The sequence below is a fragment of the Mauremys mutica genome, chromosome 6 (assembly GCF_020497125.1).
Source record: "Mauremys mutica isolate MM-2020 ecotype Southern chromosome 6, ASM2049712v1, whole genome shotgun sequence".
Lineage (NCBI taxonomy): Eukaryota > Metazoa > Chordata > Testudines > Geoemydidae > Mauremys > Mauremys mutica.
Genome location: NC_059077.1, coordinates 49,185,344 through 49,201,230, shown reverse-complemented (window position 1 = coordinate 49,201,230; position 15,887 = coordinate 49,185,344). Strand labels below are relative to the sequence as shown.

Below are 15,887 nucleotides of genomic sequence, written 5' to 3'. Positions count from 1 at the left end.
AACACACACATTTAAAAAATGTACTTTAGACAAAGTACATTGCCTTTAATATATGCTAAACCAGCCAACTTAAAGCCTTGACTCCTCCCTAGGTTTTAACCTGTCCATTTTAGAGTATGTTCAAGTATAAATTGCCTTGTCTATTCTAGATTTCTGGAACATGTTTGTTAGGATATTTAGCAAACATGATACTAACACACTTTTATAACATACCTTTTATCTTAATCTAGACAAGGCCTGCAGCTTTTTTTCACTCACCTTAGCTATGCTCCAAAAGTTTGAGAGACTTTCAGAATTCAAATCCAGCTAGTAAATAAAAATCCAGTTGTTCTTTAATTCAGCTTCTTAGTATAAAATCTTCCATAACAATAGCTTATTCATCCAGATGGAATTCTACCTACAGCATGACTGAACATATGCTATTTTCTAATAAAGAAATCATTGAATACATCAGGTAGAATGATATTCTGGAGAACACTTTTCTTCATTCTGTTCAACAAACCGTGCTAGATTACTTTTCTGATCCAGCAACTCTTGATGATTACCACCAAAGAAATCAGTGCTGAAGAGGACTTATCGTATGGTCCTGATCTTGCAAACCCTTACTCATGTGAGTAATCCCATTAACTTCAATGGAACCTCAAGATAAACACATTGGAAGTTTTCAGTCCCCATTCCTTCTGTTTTACACAAGGCTTGTGGTTTCTTAATGCTTGTGGGAAGGGGGTTAACTCTAAAATCTTAGACTCAAATTACCAAATTCACCCCTGGCATAAGTAGGTGTATCTCTAATTATTTCATCAGAGTTGCGCACACTTCCACTAAAGATGAATATAGTCAAAATATTTAAGGTTTGGGAGGTGCAAAGGTTATCTAAGCCTCCCCATCTTTTGAGGTTCAGTCGTCATTACTTTAGTCACCTGCAGCATTTTAAATGGTAAATAATACAATAAAAGTCACAGACTGTTGAGAAGACAAAGGGGATGAAGAGCAGACTGTCATTGAAATTGGAATGATTTATTTAATAACACTGTGAAGTAGCACATTTTAGCTTCACCAACTCATCAGTGTCAGCTCTACTAATCAGTGCATGCCTCTGACAGCTCCTTAACAAGGAAACTAATGGGGCCAGATTCACTAGTATAGCTCTATTGAAGTTGATGGGGTTATACCCTGAATAAACGTGGTCTTATGTGATTAAAACTAAACCATATCTAAGGGCTAGTCTATACTAAAAGTGGTACATCAGCACAGATGCATCTGTAGCATGTCTGGTGAAGACACTTTATGCTGACAGGAAACAGCTCTCCTATCAGTACAACGAATCCACCTCTGTGAGATGCTCTCCCACCAACAGCACCAATGTGGACAGTACTTAGGTTGCTGTAACTTGTATCATTTGGGGTCGGGAGCTTTTTCACACCCCAAGCAAAATATAAATTATATTGACATAAGCAGTAGTGTATAGCTTCCCTAACAAAGGGAACTTTTCTGGGAATTGTCCTGAAGGCAACCGATTCAAAAATACAGGTCAATACCCTGTATGTTATGTAAAAGCAAAACACAAAGCCAAAATAAAATATAGCTAATATAAATCTTAGACCCCTATGCTAAATGTGATTTGTATTTTAAAGACAGAAGGTGTAGTAATCTGGGTGTTACAATATTTGGATGTGGCTCCAATTACATATTCAAAGGGACTCACCCAATACTAGTGAATGATGATGTATTCTGTTTTCCCAGCCCTGTTTCTTTTGTCTGTTATCCAGAATGTCCATCCTAATTCAAGCCACTCTCTGTTTCACTCCAGTCCCTTCTGACTTCTCCAATCTTTTCTCCATCCCCCACCAAAGTCTCTTGTGGGTCTGATTTCTCCTTAAACCCTTTCACACCCACACCTCCCAACAAATCCTTATTGGCTTTTCTTCTTGTGGCTCTATGCCACCCTTTCCTTCCCAGGTCACCCCTTCTCTCTTATAGCTCTGCCCCCCTTTTTTATCTCTGCCCTCCCAATTCCTAAATCTCTGCAAGCTCTGCTCCTCTATTTAATCTTGGCACCATAAAATACCCATATGTTTATGATGAAGGCAGTTTGGTGTTTGTAATCCCGGATTAGATTTAAATTAATTTTTAAAGACAAATTAGATTTTTTCCCCCTTCATGCTGTCACTTTAGGGCAAAATTAAGGTAGTTGGGTGCCCTAACTATGAATGTTTATATTTTATCATATTTGGATTTCTTTTAAGATTAGCTTTAACTCTGAATTTCTTGTTTAAAATCCTTGTTTGTGGAACAATTGCTTCATCCCATGAATGTATTTTACTTTAAATATACTCTCAAACTAACCCAATTTTAACATAGTTTTCGACTTGGAATTTCCATATTATACCGTCTTTCATATAATTCAATTGTGCAGTCTCCTCTGGAATATTGTGCACAGTACTGATCACCCCATTGAAAAACAATATTGTAGAACTAGAGAGGGTTCTGAGAAGGGCAGTGAGAAGGTTCAAGACTGGAAAATCTCTCTGTGAAGAGATGTTGAAAAGATTGGGATTATTTTAGAAAGGAGACAAATCAGAAGGGACATGATAAAAAAAATATATAAAATAATGAATGGTACAGAAAAGGCAGATTGGCACCTGTTCTTTCTGTCTCTCATAGCACAAGAAAAAGGGGACACTGAATTAAATTAAAAGGTGACAAATTCAAAACCAATAAAAGCAAATACTTCTTCACACAACATGGAAGAGACTGTGAAGCTCCCTGCCACAAGAAGTTGTTGAGGCCAAGAATTTACCAAGGTTCAAAAAAGGATTGGACATTTATATGATATCAATAATATCCAGAGTCATAGTTTATGATAAAAATTTTGGAGGGTTAAACCTCATACTTCATGGCTTAAAACAATCTCTCGCTATTAGAGATAAAGATGAGACCTAATGTTGGGGGCAGATTATCCCACATCTGCCTATTGTGGGATTCTACAACTTCCTCTGAAATATCTGGTACTGGCCACTGTCGGAGACAGGATTCTTAAGTCTGATCCAGTATGGGAATTCCTATGTTTCCATGCCTCCATAATATTTTTTAATAATTATGTGGTGGTTGCAGTTTAAAAATCTCTCCATTTCAATTACACACCCTCCATTTCAAGAGTTCTCAATTTTTTCATGGTGTGGGTCTCAATAGAAAGGTTATATTTTAAACCACCTTCTCTTACATTCACAAATGTGTGAACAATTTCCCCTCCCATTCATAATCAAATAACATCTTTGCATTGACTACTGCAGTTCCTTACATAGAAAAGTAATATTAGGATAATATTTATATATTTTATCTGTCTTTGATTTGATAAATGTTTGGTCCTTTTTGACTGAAAGAACCTGGATACTTACAGAAACAGCTGAAAGCAAGAAGAAGCTATCAACATCCTCAGATATGAGACATCTTTGCACCTCTCCAAGCTTAGTCTGGGAACAGCTGCTCTATTCCATTTGATCAATCTGAAGAGCGAGTATGTCTAGAGATAAGAGCATGAGGTTGGGTGTCAGAAAATCTGAGATCCATTCCTGGCTCTGCCACTAACTCATGTAACCTTTGGCAAGTTACTTGCCCTTTTATTTTCCCATCTGCAAAATGAGGATGATGATATTTTAAGAGGTATTGTGAGAGTTAATTCTATAATACTTAGAAGGTCATTTCAGATTCTCAGATGAAAATGTTCATGTATAGAAAATCAAAATACAATTATTATGAAAATACACCGTATTGTTTCATGTAAAAGAGAATGCAAGAGAGGATGATGAGATAATCAGACCACTGAAAGTGAAAGACTTTGAGACATGACATTAAAGAAGAAAAATTAATACCATCTCACTCAGTTCACAGAGCTCTTTTCTAGTAGGGAACGTTCATTTCCTTTATTATTTCTTTGCATATTGATATATGAGACAAGATACAAGCTGGTATAAAATGATTGGGAAAAGGAAATTGTAATAATATAATTTAAGGGCCAAATCTTGTAACCATTACTCCTGCAAGCAACCCCACTGAACTCACTGAGACTACTCCTGTAAGTTAAGAATGACTTTCAGGATCTGGCCCTATATATATAAATGATACTTGTAACATTGGATAATGGTGTATTGTAGATATCACATGGTTTTATTATAATTGTCAGTTTTTTTAGGCTCAAGAAAAACTGTGCCCTAAGATTGATCATTTTTTTATGTATTAGACAGCCAAGGTCAGAACTAATCCATGTTGCCATCAAGTCCCTTGGCTGCTCCTCAGCTAATGTTCCTTCTGAAACTAATGTTCTTTTTCAGAGAATATTTAGTACTTCATGAGATGAAGTATCTACAACTCAATCCAGAAAAGGCTAAAGGGATGACATTTATAAAGCTCAAGTTGCCACAAATCTGATTTAACTATAACTGTACTGGGAATGATGTAAAGTCAGACATAAATGAGATATAACACTAAGAGAGTGGAAGTTATACTATCCTACATTTCATTTATTGAACTTTCTTAAATTTGTCTGCTTGTTGGGATTACCATAGTATCATGGAGGTTTCAGTAGAAATATAATATAATCTATAATTGGGATTTGCATTTATGACCCAGTCCAGTGTCCAGTGCAGTCAAAGGATAAAACCCCCGTTTCAGTAACATAGATTCAGCCCCTTAAAATGAACTAAAATCCCTTTGTTTCACACTTTAATGATTGAATTTAATCTCCAGATTTGACCCAATAACTCTTCAAAGAACAACTGCATTTTCTGTGTAATATTTTGAATTATGACTTTGAAAGAGGAAATATTTTAAAATGCTCTTTTTTTATATTTTGCCTTGTTTTCCTTTGTTTAGCCAGAGAAACCCAAAGAAACAATCAGAGTCCTCACAAATCTGACTTCTTTCATACATGCATTTAGACATAGGCCACTTTTGAACTTTTAAAATGAAACACAAAAGACTTATTTCCCTTTTATTGTCATATCCTAATTGAATTCTGTCAAGATTAGCTGATGCAACTGCTCAGTTCTGTCTGCCACTTCTGTTTTCCAATGCTGCCAGCCATCAAACTTTTGGTGAAAAACAGCAATTTTCAAAAGCCATAAGCATATTACACCAATGAAGGCGTGTGCAAATTTCAGTTTCTGTGACTTACACTACCAGGACTAAAACTATCAAGAAAACACAGATCACTCACATTTTTCCTTAATCATTACAGATAATTTTCTCTCAGCCACCATTTGCAGTCCAACATGATCTCATTTACTTCCAAATACCAGTAAAAAAAAAAAAACAACAACTATATATCATATTACTAACAGTGCAGTTTTTTAAATCCATACCAACCTTATATTAATCATCCAAATGTAATCATATAACCAGTACACATTGCTGGGGTGAAGGGTTCATGTTGGTTGTTCAAGATAAGTGTGGTGATACACATGTGAGCAGTGCGTGGTGGGAAGGAGATGATAGAGGTTAAGAAAGGGAACTGATGACTAGAGCATAGATGGGTGCTTATTTCCTTGCTTTTACAATTTGCGTTGGTTATGCAGAATGGAACCTTAACTCAAAATTAATAATTTTTTGTGTATGGGAATAATACTGATAGCAATTTAGAAAATATCTTGTGGGAGCACAGTGACTGGGTAATGAGGCTTGTAAGCATTGTAATTACAGGTAATTATAGAGCCATACCTATACAGGTAAGAATGAATTAGCTAAAACATTAAAATACCCATTTAAGAAGCTCAATAATTCATTACGAGTTGTGTGGTTACATTGCAGCACATAAACTTCATGAGTGTGTTGGCACTCAATCTTTATGTGTATCCATATTATAACTGCAAATCCCTTTGTGCTTTATTATTTACATACTGTCTTTTTAAGAAAGTGATAAGACAGGTTTATAACATCTAGGAATGTCAGCTTGTTCTACGCAGCCAAATACTAGTCCTCATTTCAGACATCAGTACTCCCTAATCTTTAAAAAAATAAAAAAATCCCAGCCTCCCTCCCTCATACACACACACATAACAACTCCTAAAACTTTATACAGAAATAGCCTAAGATGCTGTAGTAACTCTGTTGTTTGCTGTAGTGTTCTTACTCAGCCAGATAGTCCCCAGGGGAAGGTATGATGGAGAGAGTGCATGTTAGAGTGGGAGCTCCACTGCCCTTTGAAACATGCAGCATACCCTCCCTCTCTGCCCATCCAGTTCTGCTAGCTATCCAGATGGATGGGAATGTAGTTTTTGTGAAAATGACACCTCTCCACTGGGAAATGTTTCCTTCCTAGTACTTCTGCCCTCCTTTCCAGACTGATTCCCAATGTTTGGTATCACAGTCACTCCCATGGCAGAGTGTCACACACATTATTAAAGGTATTTGGAGGAAGATGATTAGAAAGAAGAAAGCTTCTTGTTAAGCAGTCATAATGGGAAAGTAAATATATATGTCAAGTATCAGAGGGGTAGCCGTGTTAGTCTGGATCTGTAAAAGCAGCAAAGAGTCCTGTGGCACCTTATACACTAACAGACGTTTTGGAGCATTAGCTTTCGTGGGTGAATACCCACTTCAAGCATCCGACGAAGTGGGTATTCACCCACGAAAGCTCATGCTCCAAAACGTCTGTTAGTCTATAAGGTGCCACAGGACTCTTTGCTGCTTTTAAATATATATGAGTACTTGGTCATTAGATAGGATGTTGTTAATGAAGAACATTTCTTTAAAGTTTGTGTCCTTAACTTGCAACAATAAATGCCATTCTTTAACAGATGGTGTCAGACAGAGACTGCAGACAGTCCTGTAGATCACAGGTTTTTGTTTGTTTGTTTTATTTTACAGCCGTCCTGTGCCAGTGTTGGCACACAGGACAGAAACCAGTCTCTTCTGTTCCTCTCTGTCATTTGCTCTGGGGTGTTGAGATCTACAGTTTTGACCTCGCTGCTAAGGGTTCTTGTGCACCCACATTTCCTCACACTAGTTGGCTTCCATTTGACAACCTCATGTGGTAGTCTGTGTGTTGGAATCCGGAGTACATGTCTATATACATCCGGTACTTCCTTCTGATTCTGGTGGAAACAAGCTGCTGGTTGGTTTACTTCTCAGATCTCTTTATTGATGATGAAGTCTTTCCAACCAACGCCCAGAATCTTTCATCTTTTCAAAGGTCTCTAGTTTTCTGTCTAATGTTTTAGTAGCTCTCCAGCTCTTGCAGCTGCATATTAGCACTGAGGTTACATTTGAATTGAAAATTCTCAGTTTTGGTGCTGTATATCTTTCTTTGCCTTCCATGCATTTTTGAGTTTAGTAAGTGCTATGGATGCCTTTCCTCTTCTTGATGTTACTTCCTTCTTGAGGTCACTGTTCACTAATATGGTACTGCCCACATAGATGAATTGTTCTGTTGTCTTGATATTTTTGCCTTCTAATGTGATGTTGCTGATTGACGTGGATTTCAAGGATGTTTGTTTTAGCATAACTAATTTTGAACCCCACCTGGCCTGATATCTTTGTCATGGTTTTTCAGGGGTGTCACTCAGTAGCACAGCATCAGCAACAAAGTCTATGTCTTCTAGACATTTGCCACCTCCCCATGCTATACCAGTGTTTGTGTTCTAACATAACACATTTGATCACAGTAATGCATAATATTTCCTTTAAGTGTGTGCAGGACAAGTTCACACAAATGTGAGCTTGTTTGTTTTTTTAATTTGGTCGCATTTTCCTCAATTGAGTTTACTTCTCATTGGTGAATAACAGTGTTCACCAATTACATTTATTATTGTAAGCAAATGTATTCTATTTTACAATGACTTTTCATCTACCCTTAGTATTTATAATGCCTTTATTTAGAAAGCTGATTTTACTAAAGAGAGACACTCAAAGAAGTTGGAGCCGTGTGTTCTTAAACAGTCACTATTGCTTAGCAAAATCCTTCGTAATCTCAGCTGGTTTCAACTGTGACTGCCCTGAGTTAAGATTCTCCAAAGAAATTCCTTTTGAATAAAAAATATTCAGCCATAATTTACAATAAGTATGTGTTGTTTTGAAATGCCTTACATTTATTCTTACAAACTTGAAAAACAGGGTCAAAGCTGGCTCTGTATTGACCAAACTAGCAGGGTCATACTGCTGTATTTAGCTACACTATAGCAGTCATATTCAGTTTATCAGTGTAAATACACTGTATCTTGCACACACCAGAATGTGATATTTCTAGTCACATCACTGATGCTAAGGGTTGGCACTGGAAGTTTAAATACACAGGTTAAACAGCAGAGATTTACTTTCCCTTAAATTTACTGATCTTTTTCATATGTTTCTCATATAAGATATTCAGTATCATACTAGGAAAGTGACAGGAAAGAAATTCAGAACTTCTAATTAGTATCTAATGGAGTTGCCAGTTATTTTTAGTATGTAAAATGGTTGGCAAAGGTGTATGATGTGTCAGTAACTCAGTACAAGAAGTACATATTATTATTCTGAACAATTAGTAGAATGGTGGGACATCTTAAAGCTTTCGTCACAACTTGAACATGGGGTTTTTTTGCACAATTGCTCAGTTATGTAACTAGAAGTTACATATTTTAAAAGCCATTTTACATTGAATATGAAAATACTGTAACTACCTGACCAAAAATAGCCCACTGCAAAATTAAACTCATAAACTTTGCATTATTACCTATACATTAGTGCTAATCTTGCATTAAAACATTCTCATTATAGAGCTATAGTAGCCATTCCACAATTAAAGTTACAATTAGCTTCCCACTATAGGCTTGATTTTTAAACCTGCACTTTCACCTGCCCCTAATTGTTTCTCTAATAAGAAATCAATCTTAAAATTTTGCATCATCATTATGGGAAATTTGTTAAAAGTAGTTCTAAAGTTATGGCATTTTGAAAATGTGCTTATCTTTTTTTGAAATATTTCTCTGGCTCAACGTATCTCCAGAATGGCTTTGGTTAGATATACCAGATGTGTTTGTAGTGTTGCCTTCATTAAGGAGAAATGTCTTAGTATTTTAGGAAGAGCAATGGATGGGTTAATAATAGTTCTTACTATGTGTACCTTTTATTTTTATTTATTTTTATTATTTCTTTGGATTTATAAAAGAGGGATTTATCCAAGACTCTAGATGACACAGCCACAAATTAAATGGCTGTCTATACAGCAATATTTAAATGATCATTATTATCATCATTTATACATATTGTGCACACAAAAAATACATTTTAAGAACGTTATTAAGGTTGCAAAGTCAAAGACTCAAAAGCTAGGAAATGATACCATTGAAGTTGCCTGTGAAACCTTAATGCAGCTCCTTTGTGCATATACATTCTGATACAGTTTTAATGCCATATTTTTTCCACAGCACCCTTGCATCATTCAGTGCACTGGATGGACAGTGCTCGTTTAATGAGCAGCTATTCAGTATTTTGGTTTAATCTCATTGTTCGGTGTGGCCCTGTGCCTTTTTTACTGCACACTATTCAAACCCTGCCCTGAAGACTGAATTTTTAATTTCCGCAGGGGCTATTCTACGGCACTCATCTCTGTAGTATTAGTTTTTCATAAACATTAAATAATTTATCTTCACAGCACTTCTGTGGGGTGAGGAGGTGCTAGTAGCCTCATTTTATAGATGGCAAACTGAGGCACAGAGAGATTAAGGTAAAAAGTGTCCACTAATTTTGAGTAACCAATTGATGCTGATTTTTTTAGCATATGCAGCATTATATAGCACTCTGTATGTTTAAAGCAGCCCCTATTGACTTCAGCTGCAGATGTGAGTACTCAGCATTTCTGTAAATCAAATGTCAAAGTATCAGGTAGGGCACCCATAAAATGAGAAATACATAATGACCAGTTGTGAAAAGGCTGATTAAGTGGCTTGACTAGCATCACATAGGAATTCTGGGGCAGAGGCAGGGATAGAATATAATTCCCCAGGACAGCATTCAACTGCCTCACCACTCTTCCTGCAATCTCCTGTCTCATACACCATATACCTTCCAACTTCTGCAACAAATAAATCAGGGGTCCAACAAACAAGAGCCTGCTTTACTACGCAGCTCTCATGCATCCCAGAGCAGGTTCATCCTACACACTGAATGAGGCAGGGTGCTTGTAAAATAATTACTGTACTATTTATAGACTGTATTATAGTGCATATACACAAGGGGGGTATAAGTTGCACTGGCAAACTTAACTCTGGCATCTCCTAACTTTTGAGAGTTTGGTGTTGCAATCTTAATAACATTCAGTTAAATTGAGCTTTTTAGTGTGTAATTTCCTGAGTTTTCAAAAAGCATACTGAAAAAAACAGAAATTCCATCATGTGGCATCATACTGATACCTACATGCTTCAACTGTCTGGGAACCTTTAGATAAACCACACAAGCCTCTGCCACTTGATCTAACAGAGTAACTGATAGCAGTAGTAGGATTTCATCCTCTCTGTGGACCAGCACTAGAAGGGAAGGGGGACATTTTCACAAATATTTGCTGATAGCAAAGGAAATGGTAAGTCTCAGGAATCTTGGGTACCATTCCAGGCTCTGGATGGGAGTGTTGCTCTAGCGGGCACAGAGTCTTCTGCCCATTCCCCACAAGCAAGACCCCTTCTGCTCTATCCCCTCCAACCTGTTTCCCCCCTCCCCTCCCCATCCTCCAGTCACCCAGGCCTGATCTACACTGGGGGGGATCGATCTAAGTTACACAACTTCAACTATGTGAATAATGTAGCTGAAGTCGACATACTTAGATCTACTCACTGCGGTGAGTCGACTGCTGTCGCTCCCCCATCGACTCTGCCTGCGCCTCTCACAGTGGTGGATTACAGGAGTCGATGGGAGATCGCTTGGGGGTCAATTTATCGCATCTAGACTAGATGTGATAAATCAACCCCCGCTGGATTGATCACTGCCCGCCAATTCAGCGGGTAGTATAGACATATCCCCATTCACATTGCCTATCCCCACTGGGTCCCAGTCCAAATCTCCCTCCCCATGCTTCTTTTTCCATATCATTGCCTCTCCCCCAGCTCTTTGTTCCAGTCTCTTTGCTCAGAAAGTCCTGGTTGTCCCCCCACATCTTGGCTCCTCGTCAGATCTGTCTTCTCTCAGCACTCCCTCTGGCCCAACTGGTTCTCAGTCCCAGTCTCCTTCCCCAGCCAATCCCATGTGCTCATCCAATCTAATCTGTCCCCCACCTATTGGCTCTTTCCCTGCCTACCTCCCAGTCTCAGTCACCACTCCTAGATCCCAGTTCCAGTTTTCCCCCGCACTCCAAGTTCCTGTCTGTTTCCCTCTCACCATCACTCCCACCTCCAGACCAAGTCTCTGCCTCCTCCCCAGGCTCCTTGTCTCAATCTATTCCCTCTATCCCCCTTTCTCTCTCTACTGCAGATCCAGCCCATGTCCCCTCTTCATTCAAATTGGGTAGCTTCCTCCTCCAGGCCTCTTGGGCCCAGTAGTGGGCTCACTGAGAACTCCAGGAATAAATCCATGTTTTCAGTTCAAGTGCCTGGACCTAGACCCAGTGCAGCCCAGAGCTGCAACTATAGATACAGTCCTACTCAGTTCTGGAATAGAGCATGCCAAATGCAGATGGAATCTTAATGGAATTTTATTGCTAAAATCTAAGATATTTAAAGATAGGCTCTGTACTGAGCGTATGCAAACTGCACTTTTTAAAAAAGCTTATACCTTGACCAAATTTAGTCAGATTTTTACAGGGATGGAAAAAGGTACACCACTGACACAAAAGCTAGCCCCTGCCAAGTTTCAAGTCTCTCCACCTCCAAAGCAGGGAGGTGCTAGAGATTTTCCAAGAAAAGGCTGACAAATTCTTAACATGAGCAAAACAACATATTTTTCCCTAGCATCTTTTTCAGAAACAGCTGAACCATTTTGGCTGAAGTTTTCCAAAAAATTCAGACATGCAACATGAAAAAGTTCAGTCCAAATAATTAAAGTTTGGCAAAGTTAAAAGCAACTGAAACAGGTCTTACAATGGGAGATATCCTGCAAACTTAATAATAGGCATCCCTACCAAACCCCCCCCCCCATATATATTTATAAATGTAATTATTTCTAAAATAAATGGATCTTTTCCCATCTTCAGAGTTATCTGCAGGCATGAACCAAATTTAAGGTGATGGGCATGGACTCGGGGGAAGGATACAAGGGAAGGAATAGGGATGAACAGAGGTGGGGAGATACGGAGTGGGATGTAGGGGCACGGGTTGGGGTAGAAAGCTGAGGACACATATTAGGATCGTTTCTGACAGACTAAAGAATTTGCTGGCATGGTGGGAGAATCAGTTTGGAAGGAGTCTTCAGAAAGAAGCAAAGATGGAGAGTTTGCCTAGTGTCTCTTTTGTTCTTCATTCCTCCACACACCATATTATGAATCAGGTGAATATGAAGTGAATTCTGGGCTCATTACCCCCTTCCTGGGCTTCTCCAGTATTGCTGCCATCTTGGACATGCAGGAGGAGGCCTCCTAACGTCTTATCAATAGGGCCCTCCAATCTGAGGAAAGCTGCAGTAGCTCCAGTTGCTCTTCCTCCTTTTTTTGTACCATATCTTTAAAGAAGCTGTTCTTCTATCTTTTCCTTTCCTTATTAAAATGAACAAGTGGTTCAAATGTTCTGTTTCTCCAAATTCTTCATGCGCTCTTGTTTAAAAAAAGCCAACAGCAGCACTTAGGTTGTTCTGTTCTTCCCGCTCAATTCTATGGAAGGAGCCAACGGCTTCCTAACCTCATTCATACTGTTTTCCCAGCCAAATATTATGCTTATCCTGAACAAGTGGGTGAGCTGTTTTTTCAAGCCCTGACTGTATAAGATTTCATCTTCATATTATTCCACCTGATTTATACTACCCTCATACATCCTTAAAATTTGCGGAAACAAATGTTAATATAACCATTTACCTATCTACATACTAATATGTGATAGCTCTCTTCAGCCAAAAATCCCATTTCTTATTCAAGGGATACTTTTTCAATATAATTCTAACACAGACCACAACATTACTCATAAAAAAAAAAACCACATATGGCAGTTGTGACACAATATAGTTAAAAATACAAACTTGCTAGTCTACATACACTTACCTAAACCTACAACACCTTATAATCCACACATTTCATAATACCAAACAGATCAAGCATTCCAATTCAGTTCATATAAAATGGTTTTTTTTTACTCCACCAACGCATCACTTTATGAGAGAACATACAGAACTCTGACATAAATTAATGAACCCTGGAGCTATTCTTCTTTTGAAATCTTTATTACAAATTTCACAATACATAAAAACAGGATGCATCTTACTACCTTTACAGAACAAAACAACGGGCTGAAATTAAGTTTGGGTGGGTGGTGTAAGTTGGGTGGAGAGACAGTGATGAATGCTTACATGGGTGTGGGGAACTGCTTAGATCATTTAACTATTCATTTCCAGACATTCTAATATTTGGGTATTGTAAAATATCTAGAATTTTGGTAAAGAAAGCATAATATTGGTTTTGGGTATCAGCTGAACTCCAATGAAACATACCTTCAACTTCTACCTTTCTTTAAACAATGCTTTTTGTTTGATTTAGCCTCCCTCATTGTTAACTGTAACACTTTTAATTTGTAGATACATTTATTATACAATGTGAGAGCAATATATGACCAATTGTCTGAATACATCATAATACTCCCAATATCCTAGGGTCTGGGAGCACTCTTCATCCCTGAAGTAATTCTGTGTAACAACAATTAAAGTCTTACCCAAGTCCCTGAAGAGAAGCATTTTGTGTTGCTTTAGAGCAGTCTTCTTCAGCTTAGTCCAGGGGGAGCCATGTTCACTCCTCCTCTGACAGAGAATGTTTCCAATGATGCAACACTGCTATAGATCGACTGTAAGTGTCTCAGTTGTACAGTCCATGGGCCTAGTATTAAAGAACATGCAGGTCCGTTACTCCTATGGACAGCTCTGTAGCACCTGGAATGATCTGGTTTCACAGCAGTCCAGAAGAGTGTGGTGAACTCATTTTAATGAATTCCTTTTCCTTTGATTAGCTCTGTCCAGGTCCTGCTACAGGGGGAACCCTTCTTTTAGGATATAATTAGCACTTCTCAGGCACAGAGCATGTCCAGGCCACAGAGCCAGGTTCTGCACTTATAGAGCAGCAGAGTTAAGATTTGGCCATGTGTAGTCATGGACCCAAATATAATATTTCATATTCATCCTTAGCGATTTACAGTCTTGAGTAACCAAGAACTTTCAGAAACGGTTACCTGCACTCAATAATGGTTGACAGAGAATCTCATGGAAAATGCTGCTAAGTATTTTTCTGATTTGTTACATATTTATTGTTGTTCAATATTAAAGTATTTTAAATGGTCAGAAAAGTTATTTTGTACACAGTGCACCTTGGTACTGCCCATATTTACTTCTCGTGTGTCTTGTTATTTATTTAGTTGATTGACAAAATCAAATGTAATACTACTGTGAGTGTTGAAGACTAATGCTAATGGGAGGAGTTAGGCAGGGGCAGGAATTGAGGTTAGGACAAGCTGGGACTTTATTGGTCTTGCATCATCATGAACAAAATGCTCAACTTGTTTCTGATTCCAGACTTTCTAATGGTGATGATGTACCTGGCTAAAAAGTCCATTCTGTAGCAGGATTTTCACACATAGGGTTGAGCTTGTACTACTGGCAGTTAGCACAATCTTGTTTGGAGCTGTATCGTTAATGGACTATAAATATAGAACTCTAATAATTTCTACAGTGTCAATTTTCTGACCACATTCACACTTTAAAGAGCCACTGAAACATTAAATCCACCTCTCAGCTGCTTATTTTCTTTTCTTGTGTATATTCATTAAGCAAGCCACATACTAAGTGGTCATTTGGAGCATTATCTACAAAATTCCATAATTTACTATGAGCCAAAACATTTTTAAGTTCTGCTATAAAAAAGAAACATTTTAAACTTCCTTTAGATCGCTGAGGTAATATTTAAAATGCTCTGCATGATTAATGAACAGTAGAATGGCAACCAATACATGCAGGAATAAAGAACTGAATTAGCCCAAGTACTCCTAAATACAGTAACTGTGAGTTACCAAAGCTTTCTTTAGTATTTTTTCCTTATAGGAGAAGGAATGTCTGTAGGAATTAAAAAACACTATGCTAATATGCAGTTTTTTAAAGAGAAAATACATTTTGAATATTAAATATATTTCTAATTCATTTAAATTATAATTCTTATCAAGAGTTTGCAAATCTATATATGTTTGCAATCTTTCTTGTCTATTTTTAGCATTATACACATTTAACTAAACATAAATACAGAAGCTTATCACACTTTCAGTATAGCATATTTTCATTAGTTGTACTGCTAAACATGTAAAAACATGTTACGGGTTACAAAACAGCAATAGATTTCAACCGCAGGCAAAGTAATCTCAGATTAAAACTGGCATCAACACTACACAACTGACTCTTCTACAAAGCAGCACTCAGATGATTATTAGCAACAGCAAAGAAGGAAAAATAAAGTGGGATAGAAGATTTTAGAAAAGCATATACATTATTAGTCTCTTTGTACCATGGAAGATTCTGATTTCTATGATCCTTCAGTTTTGTTCTTCTCCCTCTTTATAGGACCAGTGCTGCACCACTGAAGTCAATGTGAGTTTTGCCATTGACATCAATGGGAGCAGGACTGGACTCCAGGAGGAGTACTGCCTATTTTAGACTGAAATTTACTGCTATTCCACACAAACTTAATACTACCCCTTTTTACAAATGTAAATTATTATGCTTTGATAAAACCCCATATATGTACAAAA

General features: G+C 37.7%; 1 protein-coding gene and 1 long non-coding RNA gene across 6 annotated transcripts in view; one reads left to right on the top strand and one right to left on the bottom strand.

Moving 5' to 3' along the window:
* The window catches only part of LOC123372754, a 39,986-nt gene that overhangs the window by 9,557 nt on the left and 14,542 nt on the right, over window positions 1-15,887 (top strand). The gene's annotated exons all lie outside the window — the stretch shown is intronic.
* Window positions 1-15,887, bottom strand: part of ATG10 (autophagy related 10) — a 159,679-nt gene that overhangs the window by 140,253 nt on the left and 3,539 nt on the right. The window contains exon 2 of one of the 5 annotated variants that reach the window (XM_045021168.1): window positions 3,399-3,523. The exons of the other annotated variants lie outside the window; for them this stretch is intronic. The gene's annotated coding sequence lies outside the window, so the exon portion shown is untranslated. The remainder of the gene's footprint in view (window positions 1-3,398; window positions 3,524-15,887) is intronic. 5 annotated transcript variants of the gene reach the window in all.